Source organism: Bombus huntii, chromosome 16 (assembly GCF_024542735.1).
Source record: "Bombus huntii isolate Logan2020A chromosome 16, iyBomHunt1.1, whole genome shotgun sequence".
Lineage (NCBI taxonomy): Eukaryota > Metazoa > Arthropoda > Insecta > Hymenoptera > Apidae > Bombus > Bombus huntii.
In genome coordinates this window covers 8,230,672-8,254,293 of record NC_066253.1, presented here as the reverse complement: position 1 = coordinate 8,254,293, position 23,622 = coordinate 8,230,672, and the positions used below count along the sequence as shown (strand labels likewise).

Genomic DNA, 23,622 nt, shown 5'->3' with positions numbered 1-23,622 from the left:
TAAAACGCATTATGAATTTTTAATTTCACGTTCAAATCGTGTTATTTATCTTTAGTCATCTTTAATGTTTTTAATTTTACCTATACTTTTTATACTTTTAATTTCATGTTTTGTATGAACAATATGTGAAATCGTTAAACAAAATCATTACCGCAAAATATAATTGACCACTTAAATAATTTTTAGACTTCTTTGTTTTGCAATTAGTGAATATTAGTCCTTGTTACTTGGACAGCGTATAGATTGGCTTGTCTAGTGCTGTGAGATGCGTATAGCTTGCTCTGGCGCGCGCGGTTGGCTAAGTGTCAAGTAATTAATAAATAAAGAATTTCAATCGAATGTGTAATATTTTGTGCAAATATGTTATTTTTACGCAGAAAATATTTTTAACTTTTTACATATTGCATGATGCACTTTATGACGCTACGTTAAAGAATCGACCAAAATGTGTGTCTTCGCTAACAAATCTTGTTACACAGACTAAACTAGGTCAGTTCGAACATCGAGTAGTAAGGGGCATTTGATTCTTAGTATCGAAACAATTTCGCCAAATTTTTTTCACCATTTCATTTTTATTTGTTTCGTAAGATAAATCGCGCAGAACCGTAGCTGTAGAACCTCTACTACGTCGTAAACATCATTTACACTGCCAAATTATTAGATTATTACGAAAAATAAGTGCATGTGTGTAGTATGTGACAGCAAAAATTATTTAACATACTAACAGTAAATTATCTTTAAACATAGATTGTAATACAAATGAGAAAATAATATAGCAAGCATTTGTTTAGTATGAATAGACGGCGATATTTTTTTCTTTCATTTTGTTACTGTTGATCAGTCTTGAGGAGTTCAATCTAAAATATAGGCGTGCCTTCATCGAATGACAAATAGAGTAATGATTTCATATATAACCGATACTAATCCTCAAACCGAGTGTCGAATATCCTGCAATCAAATTTCCGAGGCAATTGAGACTCAAGAGACTTTAAACACTCAAGACCCATTATGATTTAAGATTGATCAAGATTTTTAAGAGATTGTCGTCATATATACAGATTCGAAATGACTCAATCAATATCAGCGGGTTGTACAATGATTCTCAAACCGAACGACACATGGGCGGCAGTTTACCTTATATAAGCCGTACAGAAGAAAACTGTGATATTCGGCGACGTAAATAATCCTGCGCGACGAAATCCATAACAGCATATCGAAAATCACCCTATGGAATTCCCGAATACAGAGGAGTAATGCAACCCCCAATGCGTTGTCTCCATAAGTAATTATTAATATTAATGAACAAAATTAATAAACAAAATTAAATTAATATTAATAAACAAAAGTAAATATGAACAATGTTTATACACGCACAGCTGTTGTTCCTTTTGCGAGTATGCACAGAAAAATTCCACATGCATCACGAACATTCACAGAAAAGTCGTAACAAATATAGCGATCGTTCATTCAAATCATTCGTTTCAGTAAATATTCAATGCGGTCTTATCTCGGACACTTGATATAGTTGTACAGCGGAGCCACACATTTCGCTGTCATATCGGGGAGATAAAACACTAATGCATCGACGAAATCTTTTAATTTGAAATTTTTCGTTAATAAAAATTCCACTAACGCATTGATGAGTTTTTGCTGACTAAAACCGAGCCACATATATTATTATCAGTTCTGCCCAAGCAGTCGAGCTATGCGGACGTGAAAACTAGTGCCTCCGTAAGTGCGACAAGAGTGAAAGAAGGGATGTGCAACAGAACCAATCGATGATGGAAAACATCCAAAAGATACCAACAATAAGAATACTGAACAAAGGACAAACATACGCTATAAACAGGGCAGTAGACCAACAGAGCCCAATTAAAACAAGAAGTGAAGTACTGGACTGCTCAAATACAAATACAAAAGAAATAGAAATGGAAATAATACAAGAAGACGACGTAAAGAGCAATACCAACAAGGATCTACCACAACATAACGAAAGCTGGAAGATTGTAACTCCCAGCAAAGAAAAGAAAAATAAACACAAACACAAACGATAGGAGGACCACAGAAACAGAAAGACAACAATGGCTACAAGAAATTCCTATACAAAACTCCTTCAGCTCACTGACAGAAGAGATGGACACAGACCCTACAGAAAAACCAAGAGCACACACTCCCAAGCCACCACCAATCTACATAGACGCATAAATAATGGACCCCCTCATTGATCTACTAAACAGCACGGCAGGAAAAGAAAACTACACTATCAAACAGCTCAAACTGGACCAGGTAAAAGTACAAACTAATACCCTAGAAACCTACAGGAAAGTAACTAAAGTGCTAAAGGAAAAGAACGCTGAGTATCACACTTACCAACCCAAATCCGACAAGAGCTACAAAGCAGTAATCAGAGGTCTACACCCTAAAACAAATACAAACAAAATATGCGAGGAATTGGCCAAGATCGGACACCAGGCAAGAACGATCAACAATATAACCAAATTTGACACTAAGCAACCGCTACCGCTATTCCTAATAGAGCTAGAACCGAAAAGCAACAACAAAGAAATATTTGAAATTAAAAAGATCTCAAACACAATAATCACAGTCGAGCCACCCAGACATAAAAAAGACACACCACAATGTATGCGGTGTCAACAATATGGACACACTAAAAATTACTGCAACAGGAACCCGGCGTGTGTCAACTGCGCAGAAAAGCACCTAACAGCGAACTGCCCACACACGGGGAAAATAAACGACGTAAAATGTTACAATTGCGGTGGAAATTACCCAGCGGGTTACAAAGGCTGTCCAGTAAGAAATCAACTTCAAGGTAAACTTTTTCCGCCGCTTCGTAACAGGACACACAACAATTTCCACGCGCAACAGGACAACACAGAACCTACGTCAACACCAAATACACAGCACGCAAGGAACAATAACCACACTAACACCAACACCGCTAGAAACCGAAACTACGCGCAAGTAGTCAACCGGTCGTCACCCTTAGACAATCAAGAACAGAACAACCACAGCAACGACGCTACAGAAATCAAAGAGTTAATAAAACATTCCATAAAAAAACACCGAAATACTCACAAAAATGATAAGCGAACAAAACGAACTCCTCAGACAGCAAACACAGCAGATAACAGTCATGTTACAATTACTTACTAACATGATGAGCAAAAAATAGAAATAGACACGCTTAAAATAGCAGCCTGGAACTCTAACGGCCTACAACAAAGGGCCCTAGAAACTAAAACATTCCTGTATAGCAACAACATCGGTATACTACTCGTCTCAGAAACACACCTCACAATAAAAAGCTATATAAAAATACCGCACTACACCATATACGACACCAAGCATCCCTCAGGGAAAGCACACGGAGGGGCGGCAGTAGTAATAAAAAACGACATTAAACATCACCTACACAGCCAAGTCAGTAAGGAACATATACAAGCAACCACCGTTACCGTACAGACTAACAGCAACCAACTGCAGTTGTCAGCAGTATACGTACCGCCGCGACACAAAATCATAACGGAAATGTGGGAAGATTACTTCCGACACTTAGGTGACAAGTATATTGCAGCGGGAGACTATAACTCAAAGCACACACTATGGGGATTAAGAATCACCACACCTCGAGGCAGAACCTTGGAAAAATACATTAAAAATAATAACCTCAATATATTATCCACAGGAAGACCGACATACTGGCCGACAGACCTGAGCAAAATACCTGACCTGCTAGACTTTGCAGTTACAAAGGGACTAAACGCAAATAAACTAAACATAGCACCCAGCCTCAAGCTTACCTTCGACCATACGCCCATAATAATTACATGCAGAAACAAACCAATAATTTACAGCAGCACAGAGAAGCTATGCAATAAAACCACCAAATGGCAAATATTCAAAGAAATAATAGAAAGCAAAATCAGCTGCAACATCCCACTGAAAACACCTGAACACATCGATCGAGCAGTAACAATATTCACAGAAACTATCCAAGAAGCAGCAAGGGCAACCACTATACCTGAAACAACCAACAGACAAACAAAAACAGTTCCACTAGACATCCTCGAAAAAATTAGAGAAAAAAGAAAAGCGAAAGCAAAATGGCAAAAACACAGAACAAAAGAAAACAAAAAACACCTAAACAAACTCACAAAAGAAATAAAAAACAAAATAAAAGAGCACAACAACAGCGAGTTCACAAAGTTCATCGAGTCACTATCTGCTCACGAGAACTACAACTACTCCCTATGGAAAGCCACAAAAAAAATAAAGAAGACAATAAAAATGGTACCAGCAATCAAAAGAGCAGACAACACATGGGCAAGAAGCAACGAAGAGCAAGCTGAAGAATTCTCCAACCACCTATGCAACACATTCACCCCACATAACATCAACAACAGCAACCACAATAGTCATACGGACGAGGATGCGCTAACTACTAGTACACCAACTGACAATCACTACGCCATACCCAAAGCAACAGCACAAGAATTCAGAAACATAATTGAGAAAACAAAAAATAACAAAGCACCAGGAATCGACCTAATTAACGGCAAAATCTTGAAAAACCTTCCGCCAAAAGCGAGAAGACAAATCAGAATAATAGTAAACGCAATACTAAGAATACAATACTTTCCAAAAGCTTGGAAACTGGCACAAATTATAATGATACCCAAACCAGGCAAGGACCCACACGAAACCAAGTCCTACCGACCAATCTCACTACTTCCGGTGTTCTCCAAGATACTAGAGAAAATAATCTACGACCGGATAAAACCAATAATAGAGAAGAACCATCTAATACCGGATCACCAATTCGGATTCAGATACAAGCACTTCACAATAGAACAAACGCACAGACTCGTCAATGAAATCTTACAGGCGCTGGAAACAAAACAATACTGCACAGCACTCTTTATGGACATCAAAAAAGCATTCGATAAAATAAACCACACTAGCCTACTTCAATCAATCAGGGAGCAGTTCCCGGGGCAGATATACCAATTAATCAAATCATACTTAAGCAGCAGAACTTTCATAGTAAAAATCAAAGACACATACTCGGAAGCTAAAGAAATCAAGGCAGGAGTTCCGCAAGGAAGCGTCCTAGGACCAATTTTATACACATTATACACGGCCAACATACCAAAAACTAACAATAGCAAAATACTAACATTCGCGGATGACACAGCTGTACTAGTCAGGCACACTAACCCTGCAACAACAGTTACATTACTACAAGGACATATCACAAAAATAGAAAATTGGCTTTAAGCTAAACAAATTAAAGCAAACCCGGCTAAATGCAAACACATCACATTCACACTGCGAAAACAGATACCACCAAACATTATACTAAACGGCACACACATAATACAAACAAGGCAAGTCAAATACCTAGGACTCCACTTAGATACACGATTCACATGGAAACAGCATATTAAAGCAATAATAGACAAAATACAGATGGCAAGGAGACAAATGTACTGGCTAACAAATCGAAAATCCAAACTAAGCATAGAAAACAAACTAAAAATATATACAAACACTCACCACACTAAAGAAATAAATCAATCAAATTCGAAGATGGTATCCCACTGGGGGTAGCCATCCACATGTTATATTATTATACCACTAAGCTATAATATTTTACCAAATGTCCTAGTGGACAAATTGTAAAATGTAAATAATTAAATAAAAAAAACATATATTATTATATCGATGTATCGTAAGGAAGTCGCAAGGCAAGAAAATCGTGTAGTTGGATTGTACATGATACTATGTTAAGTACGTATCTTACAAATTACGATTTATAAGAAAATGTAAAGCTCGAACACCTGGAACGGCCGCCGGGTCTTCGTCACCCTCGATTGTGGGAAGAGAGAGCGATAACACTTAATGGTACCTTAAATTAAGTCCTTCACAGTACATACGCGTTCATGAATACCCTCAGCGTAGCGCGAGCGAGTGGCGCGGGATCGTCTAGTGTCGAAGGAGGATGAAAACCCCGCGTCCATCGATCATCAACGGAGACCGTCAGAAGGAAAAGGAACGACAGGTGACAGTCGAGAAGGGAAGAAGAGAGCGGCTATCAATAACCAGCGTGAAGTGCTACCGATGCAGATAAATAGGACACCTCTCGAGGCGATGCCGTATGCTCGAAAAGAAGAGTGATATTAGTAAACAGGCAAATATTCTCGATCGTATGTGTTAGAAAATAGATGTGTGTAATTCTGTATTGTACGAGCGAGGAATGAAAGAGAGGAACACAACAGGAAAACGTCATGAGATGAGCGCCGCGTATGTATCGAATGAATGAATGTGTTCGGTATTCGTTAATACTTCAAGTTATTATGTTAATTATTACTTTAACGGTATGGAATCTGCGTGAGATTTGTACGAAATTAGCATATATGTCAACGGAAAACGAGTATAGAGTCCATATATCTCGGGTATTTGGTATTGCAACGAAAGTTATCGCGGATGCACTGCTTCGAATATTCGTGGAATAAACGGTGATGGCGAATAAGGTGGCTCGCGCGATGATCACGATTCAAAACGCGAAAACCGACATAGACTCATTCGTAGTTCCTGACGAATACATGCGATTTCGCGTCATCGTCGGACAAGATTTTATATTACAAAATTATATGGTCATAGTCAAACGCAGAAATCGCTTGATACTTAACGAAATTCCTGCGTTGGCGAGGGATATCGACCTCTGCGATGTGATCGCGAAAATCTAATTGCAAAAAAAAGAACTGCCACGGAAGCAAATCGGAAGCTATTTCCGAAATTCAAGGAACTGTTTCGGATTCGAAGCGTTTTACCAAATGATCGCTACAGCGTAGGGGATATGCGAAAAGGAGTAAGATGCTTCCGGACGGTGGTCGCTGCCGATCGAATCAGGCCGTGGATCACGGTGCAGGGTGACGAGCACGATAATTCAGAGTAATCCGTTCCTTACGGGAATTAATGGCTGAGGGGCCTATCAAATGACACGATCATGGTACGAATATCCTTACATGTTTCTTTTTGTGTGCAGAAGTAGAACTAACGAGAGCAAGGTGTGATCCTAGAGCGACTATCTATGGAACCAGCTCAGGTCACGGAAGCGTCGAACAGGACGGGTCCTGTGTTGAACCGCAGCTCTGGGAATAGGGGGCCGATGATGAATAACAGTAGCATTTATATAAGTATGTAGCGACACTCGACAGTAAACTTTCCAACGGTTTCTGTCCCGTGGCTCGCTACACAAAGACCCACCTCATCGGACAAGATTGCCAGATGTCGATACATTCTTACAGAATATTTTCAACTAGCCTAAACACCCGCTATAAACCTTACGATTTATTTTAGCTAAGCTCCTCCAAAGGGACAAATAGTCTTTGTCTTAACAGTCCCTAAGCCTATCACCTTCTACGGGAAGACACGAGAAATCTGCTATTTCTCACGCACGATGCTTCCCGCTAGGAACTTTCTCTCAAGGGCAGTTAGCATCCTTTTCAAACGACTAACACAAAAATTAGCCAATTAAAAACGACGTCCATTTCCCCCACTTTCCGAACCAGGGCTTTCCTCGACAAATCCGATGATCTCGCATCCTTAGACACATCCCATCATAGTTTTCCTCCGCAGCATCATCGTGACGGAAAGTCAGTCGCTATACAGTCTCTACTCAGTCGCTACTCAGTTGCTACACAGTCGTTACAGTCGCAACGGTCCGAGTCAATCATCAATCCAAGTTTTCAGCATCTCGCGCAATCATCGTCCGAACTTGTATCGCGCATCAAAACACCTCGACCAGTAGTCGAACTTGTAACCGCGACTGTCGAACCGATAATAGGAACCGCGAGTTCTACGCATCAGTGTACATATACAATATATGATTAATAAATATTTATTGTCAAACCCATTCGAGTGTTACTTCAGTACCTATCACGACCTAATCGCCTCAAGTATAATCTGGAAGCTTCTAGAATTCAGTACACTCTCTAACACACTCTCTCCTTAACGAAAAATATTAATGTACTTATGTGTCCTTCTAATATTGACGGTACTGTCAATGTTTCAAGAAGGTTCAGTTCCTTTCTCCGCATTGGCGTAATTTTCGTATTGTCTGATAGTTCGTAATATAAGTTTAAATCGTCATTATGTCGATGTTGTGTATAGCTTTTGATTTTATGTATTCAATTTATATACGTTTCCACATTCGCCCATCGTCCAAGTTTATAGTTGTCTGGGAGCTAGTGATAGTAATGGTTAAACAATTTCATTAGCATTTATTTTAATATTATTCTATTACTTTAGTGTCACAAATAACGAAGATGGTTATACGCGTGAAACAAGATGCGCGAGGACCGTCTCAATTATGTAAAAAAGAATAGTGTCGTTGAATAGAATCATTAACGCTGAAATTTTTGTTATGAATTATGAACATCATAAAATGTCCAGAAAACCCGGACTGTCATCTTTCCAGCGTGATAAAATGCTTCTACCATTTGACAAACATGTCAAAAAAACGAGGCAGTTTGACTCAAATCGACTCTCTGCTTGCGAACAGCGACTATAGGCGCTCGACTAGAGTCGCTCTTCATTTGTTATCATCAACTTCCCAATAATGCACATTCAATCGTTTTCTTTCGACGCACTGGCAGCATACGTTTCTTGTTTAGAGTTTTTTTTTCACAAAAATCGAATATAATATCCATAAATTGTCCATTATGGACAAATTGACGAATATGGTCTGCGATGATGGAACTGTCATCAAATTCTGAACATTCTGAAATTTTTGAACAAATTGGATACAAAGGTAAAAATAAAAATACATGTCACAAAAAACTCCTACTGTCAAGTAGCTCGAAATCTAGTTCCGAAAACATGGAGGAATTACCAGAAATTAATCCACTGGAATTTCTTTGGAGCGCACAATAATTTGATTCCAAAAGTTTTTAATTTTGATGAAAATCTACCAGAAATTAAAGCAAATATTGACGATAAATCGTCAACCTTTCTCCAATCTTTCAACTTTTCTCTTCCGAAAATATGCTCAAACATATTATGAGAGAAAGTGACAAGTATTATACCACGAAAATTTCACACAGTAATTGCTCACGATTAATTGCATGGAAAAATACAACAGTAAACGAAATGTATCGATTTTTTGCTCTATCGATGTTAATGTGAAGAGTAAAGAAATTGTCAATAGAGAGATATTGGTCAACCGACGAATTAACACGAGCAGAAAGTTTTCCAAGAATCATGAAAAAAAGGAACAGATATATATCTCGTTTACAAATGCTGTACTTTTGCGATAGCAATGAGACAACAAATTGAGATGCGCTAAGAAAGATACAGAGCACCATCGATAGACTGCGAAATTCCTTTTCACGAGCATCTTATCCGTATCAGCATTTATGCATCGACGAAAATTTGCTGCTTTCCAAAGGACGACGTTTTTGCAAGCAGTTTATTCCTTCAAAGCGAAGTAGGTTTGGGATTAAGTCGTTTGTTATCTGCAACTGTCGTATCGGATATATTGAAGATTTTATTGTCTAGTGTAGAGCACGTACGGATATAACTAACAATAATCATTTAGCAGAAATTGGCAAATCAGGGAATATTGTCATGACGCTGATGGAACCGTATCTGAATAAAAGTCATGTTTTGGTCACCGATAGCTGGTACTCAAGCCCGGCTTTATTTTCCCTTTTACGTCAAGACAAATGCATTTGGAACGTAGAATGCCTAGTATATCTGAAAAATTATGCAAAGGCGAAGTTGCGTTTCAGTCTACGGGTAAACTGTTAGCACTAAGATGGATGAACAAAGGAGAAGTGCTAATGTTATCAAGCTATTATCATTCTGCTGAGTATATAGAAACGAAGAAAAGTGATGTTAAAACGGAAATACCAATACTGAAACCAAGTGCAATAGTAGATTATAATTGCATCATGGGAGCAGTCAATGAAACTGACGTGATTCTAAATTCCATTAATACTGTTGGAAGAACTCTGAAATTGTACAAGAAATTCTTTGCCCACATGCTTGATCTTCCGATTTACCATATTTACATACTCTACAAAATTATGTCCAAAAGAAATATAACATTTGCGAAGTTTCATTTATGCCTCATTCGAGAAATTCTACTAAAATATCCAAATGAAAATACATGTAGCAATAAGTCTGGAAGCCAAACTGCATCCAAAGATAATTTCTTACGACTGGTTTCAAGATACTTTCCATCAAAATACATCAATCCAATAGGAACGCGGCAAAACGGTTGGCGGAAATGTGTGATTTGCAGGAAAAACAAAATGCGAGCCGAAACAGGATTCCAATGTAAAGCCTGTAACGTTGGATGATGCATCGAACTACTGCTTTGAATTATATCATACGAAAAAACATTATTAAAGATTAAAGAAATTGAACTAATGCTACGCAGATGACATGTAGTCATCAAATTCAGGAGGTACCCAACATCTTATTAGATTATTTCTTATTTATATTTTTTAAAAAGTAGGTACATAATTTAAACAAAGTACGTTCCTTAACTTTTGTCAAGAAGTGTCAAGAAGTATTTCGTTCACCCGATTGAATATTAATCTTACACGGATATAATAAAAAAAAACATATTGTATTTTCATGTATGAACTGTTATCTCCTTATATTATTTTTAATTTCATCCAACGTATTTCAGGAGATAAAAGGTATACAGTAACTTACAAGTGATCATAATGTTTCTTAACTTTAATCGGATATGACTTGTTTGATATTTGTTATGCACTTTCCGTGCGACATTGGCACGCCTTCTCTTGATAAGGATGAAGTCTTTCTGAAAAGGTCGCAACAATCCTGCAAGTCAGAAATTACAGAAAATCCTACAGATAAGAGTATTTCCAAATTATCATTGAGAAATGTTGAGATTTTATCTCAGAATAGAGAGAGGAAATGCGTGGATGAATGCATTATAGGATTTCCTTATCAGAAATATTGGAAATTAGGATTTCCAGTGATTTCTATATGATAATTTATTGATAGATGGATTTATTACAGTGGTTTAAACAGAAAACAATGATTATTTAACGTGAACTTAATGCCGGAAGGCCTATTGAAGTTTTCCGACCCTTTTGGCTTCTCGGCACTTGTGCATTATCGTCGGGATTGTGCGTATGTCGTCGATCTTTCCGCGGTACTACAATAGAGAGAATCGTTGTGCCACGACCGATGAACGCGTCGCGTTTGTCATACGCTCAAGAAAACCACCCACTCAGAAACAGTAATAGGATAGGCTTGACATCCTGCATATCACAGCCATCGAAACAATAACTAAATAGTAACGGAATAGGCGCCTCTGAGATACACCAGACGACAATCCTTCCAGAGGGACTAAAACCTCAGTATAAAAACCCTACAAAATAAGCGTTCGCCCCAGTCTATTAAAACATTTTGACCAAATCTCTTGTAACACTTTGAATCATTCTGTTGTAACACTTTGGACCGTCACTTTGTTGGATTTTCATAATAAATTCTATTATCATATATAAACTTCAATTTTTTCGCCTTATTCGTGAAACGTTCGAACTGCGACGCGAGGAGACCACCGGCGATCGGTTTCGTGATTTCTTCTGTCTTCGACGTGACACGTTCGTCGCTACTTGTAGCTTTCGCAGGACTAAGAAAAACTAAACACTAGAGAAGATGTAGAGTGTTAGTAGGAGTGAGATTCACTTCAGCAAGAAATACCGAGTTGTAACATATCTTAGATATCCGATGCTAAAGAAACTAAATTCGCTACAGACCATACTGTTTATTACTTCTCAAATATTTTTCAAGATTGTAACTCAGAATAAGCCACTCTTTACAGCCTTATTGCAAGTTTTATTATCGATTTTGTTGTCAATCTATACGCTGTCTACCGTGCATCTGTCCAAGTAACAAGGACTAATATTCACTAATTGCAAAACAAAGAAGTCTAAAAATTATTTAAGTGGTCAATTATATTTTGCGGTAATGATTTTGTTTAACGATTTCACATATTGTTCATACAAAACATGAAATTAAAAGTATAAAAAGTATAGGTAAAATTAAAAACATTAAAGATGACTAAAGATAAATAACACGATTTGAACGTGAAATTAAAAATTCATAATGCGTTTTAATATCTTTTTACAGTGTGGTACCGTTCGATTATAACTTTATTTAGTCATAATTGATAGTGTAACTTTTTAATTAATTTTAACACCACTGAATTGGTGTCTTTTATTATATATTCTACTTTATAAAATCAGAAAAGTGCCGCAATTAATTGGGAACAAATCCAAGTAAACAATAGCTGATAATATAAATAACTAATAAAAAAACAAGAAAAGAAAACACGTTGCTAAAATCAAAAAGAGAGATCTTCCCGTTCGATCGCGAAGCGATGTTCTTCATAGACGGGCGAAATCACCGTTCCGTTGGCTAAGTGTTAATTAATAACAATTTATATTAAGCAATATTCAGATCCAATAAAGTCGCAGTGATATAGTATTCAGTTATCACCAATCACAAAATAATGTTAATAATAAATTAAAAAGCCGTCTGTTATATGCTTATATATATGCATTATCGAGCCAATCCTAGCGGTACTGCAAAGCTAGGTCGACTCACGACAGAGGTGAAGCAAGCTCCTATCCTCCGTCAGATTCCAAAAATCAGTTTAATATTCTGACTTCCCAATGGGAAGTGTATCAGATATTAAGCTGATAAGAACAGATACTACACTTTGATCTTAGCCATAAGGCCGAGAAGCGATAAAAATTTCAACTTTGTCTACGAATATAACATCTCTATCTCCTAAATTTCCCAGCAAGAATCGGCATCTTGAAAAAACCACCTAGCGATGGTATCTTCAAATACTCTAGCCTGATCTCGCTATACTGACATTTAGCGACTTTCGGCGTACGGTCTATTCCGTCCGCGAAGCGTGATTTTCCGTCTTCTTATATACCATGAACAACGTCGATCTTTTTGTGATGGCAAAATTACAAGAGTATCCTGAAGCTCAAGTTTGTAGATGACAAAATTCATTTTAATATTCGTTTGAATCTCATCCTATATTTTGCTCGCAGACTTTGGTAACAAAGCGTGCCTTTGTTCCTTCTTTCTCTTTTGTGTCTAATTTCGTAAAATATTAGCTCTCTAATGAAATTAACTATAGATAAGTCATTTAAGTCTCAGTCGTAGAACCGCGTCTCAGAAACTGCGAATCTGTCATCGTAGTGTAGTATCGTAAATATAATAATATTAGTTTATTAATAATAAATGGATTAGACAGAAAACAATGGTTACTTAACATGAAATAATCGTGACGACGTATTATAATTAATTTACAACTCTCTTCAACACAGATTCAACTCTCTCTCAACAACGCTAACAACACTATCTCGACGACGCAATTGTCACGTAAAATAACAAAATAAAAAAGGAATTTGAGGTAAAAAATAAAAAAAAGAAAACTTTATTTTTTTTCTAACATCAATACACTTTACAATCTACTTCCGAACTCTAGGCGTGACTTTTTAAGACTGACTCTTATGATTTTACTTTCGATCGGATCCGATTACTTTCTTTTGTCATCTCTCAACATCCCCACCGTCCATGCATTTGCTAGGCGTCCGCGATCGTTGCCACGTGCTCTTTCTTCTAGAACCTTCGGTGGAAGGACCGTTGGGATGTTGATGGTTCATTAGGCACTTCAGCGATATACATTGTCGCCGAGTGCCGCCACATCTTTATCTCTATCGTCAGTCCGTCGGATTTGAAGTATGCCGGTCGTGACACAATCCGCACTCTCTGACTTCTCAACTCATACTGCCGTTAATTCGTTTATGTCTCTTAGTAACCCTTTGTCTTTTGTCTTATATCTTTTGTTTAAGCCCCGTCATGCACACGCTCAGTAACCGCTCGTTTACAATTCGCACGGCACCCCCCTAAGACCTTCGTCCGCGATACTATAGCAGAAATAGTCTAATCTTTTTTATATCAAATGTTGTCTGTGTCTTACATTTTCCATGTCCTGCACAAAGTTGTACAATTTATCATAAAATTTTCAAACGTGATTGCAGATTAAGATATAATACAGTACATAAAATTTTATCTGTTCCCGTAGGCAATTTGAACCCCGTAGTACTTTTCTTGATAACTGTACATCTTTCTTCTATATCGAAACAAATAAAGATAATAAAACTATAATACTTGATAAAGTGCAGCGTGAAATCTTTAAAAAAGTTAAAAATATATTCTGTATAAAAATAAAATATTTACACAAAATATTAGTACATTCGATTGAAATTGTTTGACTGTTAGTCACTTAATTAACTACAATATACATTAGGAATTATGCGAGTCCAAGAATATCACAAATGGAAAGACACATTATAGCATTTTACTTGGATTGCATTAGGTTAATTAACGTCCAATAAATGTTTCCAATTCTGACTATCCTTGGATCTGCAGAATACACAAGTGTAATTATAAATTTTGAGTAGTTAAAAAAAGTAGTAAGTAAATAATTTGAGCCAGATATATTAATGTTTTCTGTCAGTATTTTATTTAAATGCATTAAATATTTATTTAAATATTTTTTACTTCTACATATTACACAGTGCACTTAATAATGCTGTGGTAAAAAATCGGCCTAAATATCTCCTTGCGCGAATATCTTGTTGCAAGAACGAAAAGAACCTCGTACAAGTCGCATAGAACAAAACTCTGACACCTGACCACGTAAACAATCCTGCGTAAACAAATCCTACTGAGAAGATTAAAAAGGAAACACCCAACAGACCTCACAAGGATATAACCTAACAAACACGATGATGGTACCCCGCTGGGGGTAGCCACCCACATGTTATATTAGTATACCGCTATAATATTTTACCAAATGTCCTACTGGACAAATTGTAAAATTCAAATAAATAAATAATAATAAAAAAAAATCCTACTAAGCGTTAAACCTGCTTAAAAAGCATGCGCAAATATGGAACTTTCGGGTAGAGAGTATTAATGTTTCCTCTAATCATCTATCTTTATAAATAATTAATAAGCAGTAGTTCATATTAGCGACGTTTATGCAAATTTCATACACACATTGGTCCTCAAGTGCGCAGAACAAAATCATACACGCACCGCGAATGTTCTAAAAATCGTAATCCTTTTATGTTACTTTTTATGTTTTATGTTAAATGTTCAGTATGATCTTATCTGGTGCTTCAAAGAGTCGTACAATGGAGCCGCACATTTTACCGTTGTTTCGTGAAGTAAAACACTAACGCAGCGACGAAATTCCTTTATTTGAAATCTTTTGTTAATGAAAATTTCATTAACACATTGATGAGATTTTCCTGATTGAAATAGCACAAAACACGGTACTATTATATTGGTGCTATATAGATAAGAAAATTGTAGAGTTGGATAACATACGATTTGATACGATACGATGCGTTTCGCACAGTTATTGCCACTGGAATGCTGAGAATAATGGAAAAATGGCTGCTCTCGGCTATTGTCAATTATTTCGAATAACACTAACGTTCGTATGAAGTATAAACATGATCTCGGAATAAGGTCTTAGTTCCTCCCGTGATTAGAATGAATTCACTACTTGCTGTGTTAACAGCAGCCTCCTAAACATTTGTTCTACGCCAATTAGGAACCGAGACAACTTCTTTTTAGGGAAAACACAATTTTGGAGGAAACAAAATTTTCTGTGTTAAAAGTTAGAAAAAAACACGATATACAGAAGTCTAGTTGAAATAATAGAAAAACAAGTTACGGTCATGCAGATCTTAATCGATGTAAATCCAAAAGAATTTTCCCAAATTTTATGACTATAACAGTCATTTTGTAACAGTCTTCTTAACTAGTGGATACATAACATTATCGATATATCGGATTAAAAAGTCTTTTACCCACGAAATAGAAAGAGGAAGTAAAGGAAGATAAAGTAAAAAAAGCGCAGAAGAGGAACAGTGGAAGTGAGAACGTATGAAAAACGTCGAAACTAACATCCCGTGTAGATCCCAAAAGATTGCCGGTTGAGATCGTTTTTCCTTGCAAAATAGTTACACTGATTCGTCTAATTCATTGCGCCTACAATCGGCTGAATAATTGGAACAATTTGGTAAATTATTTACCGACGCTCCTCCTGTTTCCCTGCCACGCTTCGTCTATCGTTTCTCCTATTTATACGATATGCTTTTTTCAATTTACGATTTAGAAATATTCATAGGTTTCGCGGCTGGTCCCGTTACGAGCTTTTGTGACGTCAGCTGAGTGTTGTGCGATAATCCTCGCGCTTTTGGCGACGTCCGCTTGCGCGATAGAACTTCTGGCGCGTCTGGAACTCGACAGTTAGCGTGAAACATATATGGAATATTATAATACGTCGAGTATGTTTATAAATATTTATAATTATTCCATGGATTTTGGAAGTCTAACTAAATACGAAGGACTGTAATTGTAAAGGAATAAAATACCAAAACTTTGGGATCGACAAATTTAGAATCTTAATGCTTGGGATGCCAAAATTTAAAAGTCCAAAAGCATAAAATTCCAAAGCTTAAAATTTCGGAATCCCGAAACTAAAAATCGTAGAATTAATTAAATTTATTAAAGTAAATTTATTAAATAACTTACGAAATAACAAAAAACCCGTTGTTACAATATTGGATATAACAAATTATAAGCTACAAATAATATAGATACAATAGTTTAAGAAATAACAATAGAATGTAAACTGAATAGAAAGAAGGTTAGGAAATTAGTAGCTATGGATGACGTTATATGCAGATAGCTTAAATGTATAAAAGAGCTACGAAAAACGGTCGGTAGCATCACAAAAGCGATTAGAGTTTGTATACGTGAACGATTGACACAATTATATATAGCTTTATGGCATAGAGCGTGCAATGAGTTGTAGGTCCTATCCTTGGAGAGAGCGACTTCCCGATTGAACGGAACATAACATTGCAACTGGTGTATAATATCGATCGGTTAATTGATAATTTTGTAAACAAATAGTACATCAGCTATCTATATCCCTGAACACATTTCAATGAATTTACGATTGTAATATCTATACTACAATTAGTTTATTATTGATTGAACAAGAAACGATGGTTGTTTAACGTGAACTAATCACAATAACGTATTATAATTAAGACAACTAGATAGTTAATTCGAAATTATTGAGACCATTTTGTAAGAGAGCAGCGTCATCAGCACAAATAACGGCGCTGTCATCTGCATAAAGCAGGAATTTACTATACGTAAAGATAGATAATGAGGCATGACATTATTAATAAGGAGTAAATAAGAGTAAATAAACGTTCTTCTACACCAATGTTTCAATATATGAATGTTTTCTGCAATTATTATTTTTCTATATTTTTAAATTCTTAACGCTTTGCGTTCCAGGCCTTTTTCGCTGGGACTGTCAATTCGAGACAATTTGCTGCATATTTAGTGTATTTCTTACAGCTAACATAAAATGATTTCACATACAAATTAACATATAAAGTTATTATATTTTAATATTTTATGTATGTTTACTTCTCAAATGTTATCTTCAAATTAAGCACAGAAAATAAATTAAAAATATACAACGCGATCATAAAACTAATCTAGACGTACGGAATACCACTATGAGGAACAGCAGCAATGAGCCATATAACCAAAATAGAGACAATAGTAAATCAGAACAATAGTAAACGCCCCATGGTACGTTAGAAACGAGGACATTCGGAAAGACATGGGAATACCAATGGTCAAGGAGGAGATTAACAGATGTGCAAGAAGGTTCTTTTTTTTTTTTTATTTATTTGTTGAAATTACAATCAATTCTCGCGTTGAGAATTTGCAGTAATTTTTCCGGCGTGGCGCAGTGACATGGCTGTTTATTTACAATAAGTTAATACTTATTATAGATAGGTATAATTTATAAGTATTATAAGTAAGTGCATATGCTTAATTTGGATAATTAAATGAATCTAACGTTTAGGTCTTGCGGGTAGTGCCTCTTCAGCCTGCGAATCTGGTCCGTCGTATCGAGTAGTCCAGTGATTAGGGGGTTTCGGTGTTTGTTGATTCTTTTGCTATATCTGTCGCTATATTTTGCTATTTCCTCTTTGACGGTGGGTATCTTGAGGTCGCGGTGTATTGTTTCATTGGTTACATACCAAGGTGCGTCAATTAGGGATCTTAGCGTTTTCGATTGAAAGCGTTGGAGTATTTCAATGTTGGAATTACTTGCTGTTCCCCATAGTTGGATTCCGTAGGTCCAGACAGGTTTTATTACGGTCTTGTAGAGGGTAATTTTATTCTGTATGTTTAGTTTGAAGCGTCGGCCCGTGAGCCAATAGAGTTTTTTTAGTTTGTCCTTTAGTTGCTTCCTTTTATCTGAGATGTGTGTCTTCCACGTTAGTCTCCTGTCCAGGGTCATGCCCAGGTATCGGACTGTGTCCCTGCTAGGAACTGTTGCATTGTTGATGGTGACCTGGGGGCAGGTTTGTTTTCGGAGCGTGAAGGTTACATGTGAGGATTTCTTTTCGTTGACTTTGAAGCCCCATTTGTGAAACCACTTTTCCATGGAGTCGAGACTTCGCTGGAGAGTGGATGAGGCTATTACCGGGTCTGCGTGGGTAGCTAATAGCGCTGTGTCGTCTGCAAATGTCGCTATTGTTATATCGTTTGATATAGGTAGGTCGGCAGTGTAGATGGAGTACAGTAGGGGTCCGAGGACACTACCTTGGGGTATGCCGGCTTCTATTGGGAATGTTGCGGAAGTGGCGTCTAGGCATTTAACCATGAATTGTCTATTGGTTAGGTAAGATTTTAGGATGGAGTAGTAGGGGTGGGGCAGGATCTTTTTAAGCTTGTATAGTAGCCCTTCATACCATACTTTGTCGAATGCCTGTTGGATGTCTAGGAAAACCGCTGAGCAATATTTTTTCTTTTCGAGTGTTTGGCTGATCGTATGAGTTAAGCGGTGGATTTGCTCTACTGTAGAATGATGTTTTCGGAAGCCGAATTGGTGATCTGGGAGTGTTTTCAAGTTCTCTAGGATTGGAAGGAGTCGGTTCGTGAGCATCTTCTCGAATAGTTTGGACAGGGTAGGTAAAAGACTGATTGGGCGATAGGAGCAGGTTTCGCATATCGGTTTACCGGGTTTAGGGATGAGGGTAATCAATGAGATTTTCCAGGCCTTAGGATAGTGTTCCAGGCGAAGGATAGCATTAAAAATCGATGTGATGAGTGCTATCCCTTTTGTGGGAAGTTCCTTGATTGCTTTACTGCCTATTAGGTCATGTCCTGCTGCTTTCTTGGGGTTTAGGCGACTGATTGTTTCTATAGTCTCTGCAGAGGAGAAGGGTTCGATAGGAGGGGACATTTGGAAGGGGGTGTGCAGGTATTTAGTAACGTCCGCGGCGGCTTGGGGGGAATGGGGTTTGAATACTTTTGACAAGTGTTTAGCAAACAGGTCGGCTTTTTCTATAGGGCTTCGCGCCCATCCACCTTGCGGACGGCGGATAGGTGGGATTATTTGTGGGGGGGCGTGTGAGTTTCCTGGAGGCCTTCCATAGTGAGTAGTTGGCGTCGGCTGTGGGGGATAAGCTGACGAGGTATTTATGAAACAGTCGTTTTTATAGTTTCTTAAGGTTCTGGATAGCTTTCTAGTTGCGTTGTTAAGTTTGCGTTTGTCCTCCGGTGTTCTATGGGTCTGCCATACTCTTCTTAGTCTACGTTTTTCTGCTATTTTTTTTAGTATGTATTGGGGATATTCTTGTTTGCTGTTAGATGGCTTTGTCGGTGTGGAGTTGCGGATTGCGTTTATTATGCTCGTGTTTAAGTATTCCGTGGCTGCTTCGATATCTTCCTTTGTTTTTAGTGGAGTGAAGGCTGAGGTTGAGTGTGTAAAGACTTCTCTGAAGAGCTGCCAGTTGGTGTGTTGGTTGTGAATGGAGCCATTAGGTGTATTCTCGATGATTGTTGAACAGACTGTTGCTATCACGGGAGAATGATCAGAGGAGAGATGTTACGTCGCGTAACACTCTACCTAGCCGAGGTCACACACCGCAGGCAATATGGCAACCAGATGTCTTCGGATACTCGCAGCGTATCCTCCATAGTTTCAAGAACCTTCCATAAATTTCACAGATTTCCTAGAAAAGGTCCTTCAAACGAAACAAACATCTGTTTCCGAGGAATTTCTAGAGACTATTGTCTACCACGGCGAAAAAGGGAAAGTTAGTTTTTGTCACGTACGCTGCAACTTTCCTCCCACTAACCACTTTCTCTCGAGGGCGGTTAAGACCCTTCGTTTAACCAATTAAAAACGAAGCCTATTCCCGCACTCTCCTAAATAACATCGACACCAACAAATCCGATGGTCCCGTGCGCTAGACACACCCATCCTTAGCTCTCCTCCGAGACAGCATCGTCTCCCAAGAGTACTGATTTTACATCCTTCGAACGGTCAACATCCTTCCACCGGGTATACACACCCGTAGATCAGTCACTCACTCATCTCGTACATACGCACCAGCGTAACTATCCTCGTTATAAGTTGTGGAATAAACGGTGAAATATAACTTACTACTGTGTCATATTCATTCAACCACCTCTGTTATCCTAACCGAAACAGGGGAACGACTACTTCGCGGCGTCGATTCACCGAATCGTAGCGAGAATTTACGCCTCTCGCTGACGCGTTTTCCTCGCGACCGCGTCTCTCCGCGAACGGTCGTAACAAGAGATCAGCCGAGGAGTTGATCTGGACGTGTCTTGATGGGATATTTTTAGTTATGAAGAAGTCGAGAAGGTCGGGTATTTTGTTGGTGTCAGTGGGCCAGTATGTGGGTTCGTATGTGGTGAGGTAGTTGAGGTTGTTGTTTATTATGCTGTTTAAGAGGTTTTTGCCTCTTGCTGTAACCAGTCTGCTGCCCCATTGGATGTGCTTGGCGTTATAGTCTCCTCCAACTATGAATCTATTGCCCAGGTTGTCCAGGAAGTTATCAAAGTCTTCTTTGGCGATGGAGTGTCTGGGAGGGCAGTATACTGCTGAGGTGGTGATTGAGCCATGACAGTCTTCTATTGCTACGTTTGTTGCTTGGAGGTAGTCTTTCTGGAATGATGGAAGTTCGTAGTGCTTAATACTTGCTTTGATTATTATTCCGGTGCCACCGTGGGCCTTTTCGCTGGGGTGTTGGGTATGGTAGAATTTTGTAACCATTTATTTTCAGGTAGCTCTTGTCGGTGAAGTGGGTTTCCGATATGAGCATTACGTCGATTTGCTGGTGTTTTAAGAAGAGTTCTAGTTCAAGTTTGTGTTGCGCTAGACCGTTGGCGTTCCAGAGTGCTATGCGCCTTGGTTTTATTTTGAGTCGGGGCGTGCTAATTTTTCCACGATGAGTGTTAGTAGCGATAGCAAGTGATTTATTTGCTCCGATTGTTTCTCTATTAGCTTTTCAAGCCTTGAGGAGTTGTCTGTGTTAGGTGGGTTGGGGACACTGTTTTGGGGAAGGTTCCTTTGGCTGTTCGGGTTATTTTGGATGCCTTGTACTGCTTGGGCATAGGAGGTTGAGGTGGAGATGAATTTGGTAGGACTGGGTGTTTGGTTGGTTGAGGGGGTTGGGGTAGTCGTGAATTTCGGCGGGCTGGGTGTTTGGTTGGATACCTCTTTTGCTCTGAGCTTAGGGTACCTGTTCGTGTATAGTGTTTTATATGCTGGGCAGCCTTTGTAGTTGGCAGGGTGGTCCCCTTGGCAGTGGATGCATTTCGCTGGGATTTCCGGTGATTTGGCGCACTGGTCAGTGGAGTGAGTGCCTGCGCATTTAACGCAGCGGAAAGTATGGTTGCAGTATTTCTGCGTATGACCGTACCTTTGGCACCTTTTGCATTGCACTATTTCTTTTTTCACGAGCGGTGGTTCGATCTTTACTATCGCGTTCATTAGGCGACTGATGTTGTATATTTCCTTATTGTTCGGCTTTTGTTTAATGTCTAGGAAGAATAAGGATAACGGGTCTTTCGAGACTCTATGCCTTATATTACTTACGTTGATGACTTCGTGGCCGAGTTTTGAAAGTTCGTATTTGAGTTCGTCTATGTCTGCTGAGTGGTGTATGTTTCGTAGGACCACCCGGAAAGGCCTTTCCTGTTTGAGTTGGTAAGTGTGGAAGTTGGCGTTCAGGGTCCTGAGTGTCTTGGTGAGTTTTCTGTAAGCTTCTGGGTTCGTCGGCAGTAGTTTTACTTTATTGTTGCTTATCTTAAGGTTATATTCCTCCTTGCTGATATCTCTCTCTAGGGACTTGATCATTGTCTGTATGTCAATGACGTCGTCCACAAATATTGGTGGGGGAGGGGGGATTCTCTGTGAGTGTTGGTTTGGTGGCGGTTCTACGATTTCCATGGCGTCGTTTGAGGATTCCAATACGGCGAACCTGTTGTGTGTGTTTATTTGCGTTGCTGGTTCTATTTTCCTTTTCTTTGTAGTATTAGCGTCGTTAGTGCGGAGAGTTCTGCTACACTTCTGCCACGGCGGGGGGGGGGGGGTAGCGCGGGGTAGCTGCGAGTCTACTCCGGGGAGCCTGGTCGCGGTTGCTGGGCCATCATCGAGCTAGTTAATTCGGAATGAACAACTAGTCGTGAGGCTGTGAGGCTAGTATTCGGGTTGGGGTTAGGTGCGTGGGATTTTCTTCTCCCTAAAGGGTAAGGGACACTTAGCTGTGTTCTCTTTCGACGGTTGGGCGACACGTGTTGTTTTCGGACTACGCTCGGCACTAGAGACACGTCTGCACGCTTCGGCACTCCACAGCGAACTATTGTCGCCGAGTGCCGCCACATCTTTATCTCCGATTTTAAAGTGAGCCGGTCGTGACAGCGGCCTGGTCTCCGATGTGGATTGACGTTACAATTTCTTTGGTACCCTACACATCCTACCACCTCAAGGGGATGGAAACGGCAAGAACTCCTCCGTATTTTCCCTTCTATCTTCTCCATATAGTATCTTCTCCATATTTTTCTCTTCTATTATCTTCATCCGAAAGCATGGTGTCGACAGAAAGGGGTCTGCTTAAACGTTGTGCTGGCGCAGGATTTAGCGCGTTGAGGAAGGCAGGCAAGACGGCATACACGATCTTCTCTTTTGTTCTTGGAATCTCGCCCCCCTCCCCACGACGCCTGCGCTGCCACGAGCCGTTCTTCTTCAACCTTGTCCTCTTTTTTCTGGGTTTCATGCGCTAAAATAACACACAAGGAAGACGGTAGTACCTAAATTTTAACGAGGAGCAAAAAGAGAAAATCGAATTTATATACTTGTTCGACCAGGCTGGAAACAACGGACATCGGCTCTGCTGCGCTCATCTTCAGAAAACTATGAAACAAGATAACAACAAATTACTAACAGAATAAAGTGCGAAAAACGAGACACAATAGTGAACAGGAATTAATAAGTATTGCCCAAGTCCATCAACTCTGATTATAAAATTCAGATGAAGAGTACTGACCGATGATCAAAATTGAAATAACATTGTAACTCACACAAATTTAAGT

General features: G+C 38.7%; 1 protein-coding gene and 1 non-coding gene across 2 annotated transcripts in view; one reads left to right on the top strand and one right to left on the bottom strand.

The window, feature by feature from the left end:
- The window catches only part of LOC126874333 (uncharacterized), a 268,457-nt gene that overhangs the window by 124,011 nt on the left and 120,824 nt on the right, over window positions 1-23,622 (top strand). The window lies entirely within an intron of this gene.
- On the bottom strand, window positions 12,632-12,823 carry LOC126874887 (U2 spliceosomal RNA). Its single transcript, XR_007693086.1, has one exon. It is a non-coding gene; the product is annotated as a U2 spliceosomal RNA (small nuclear RNA).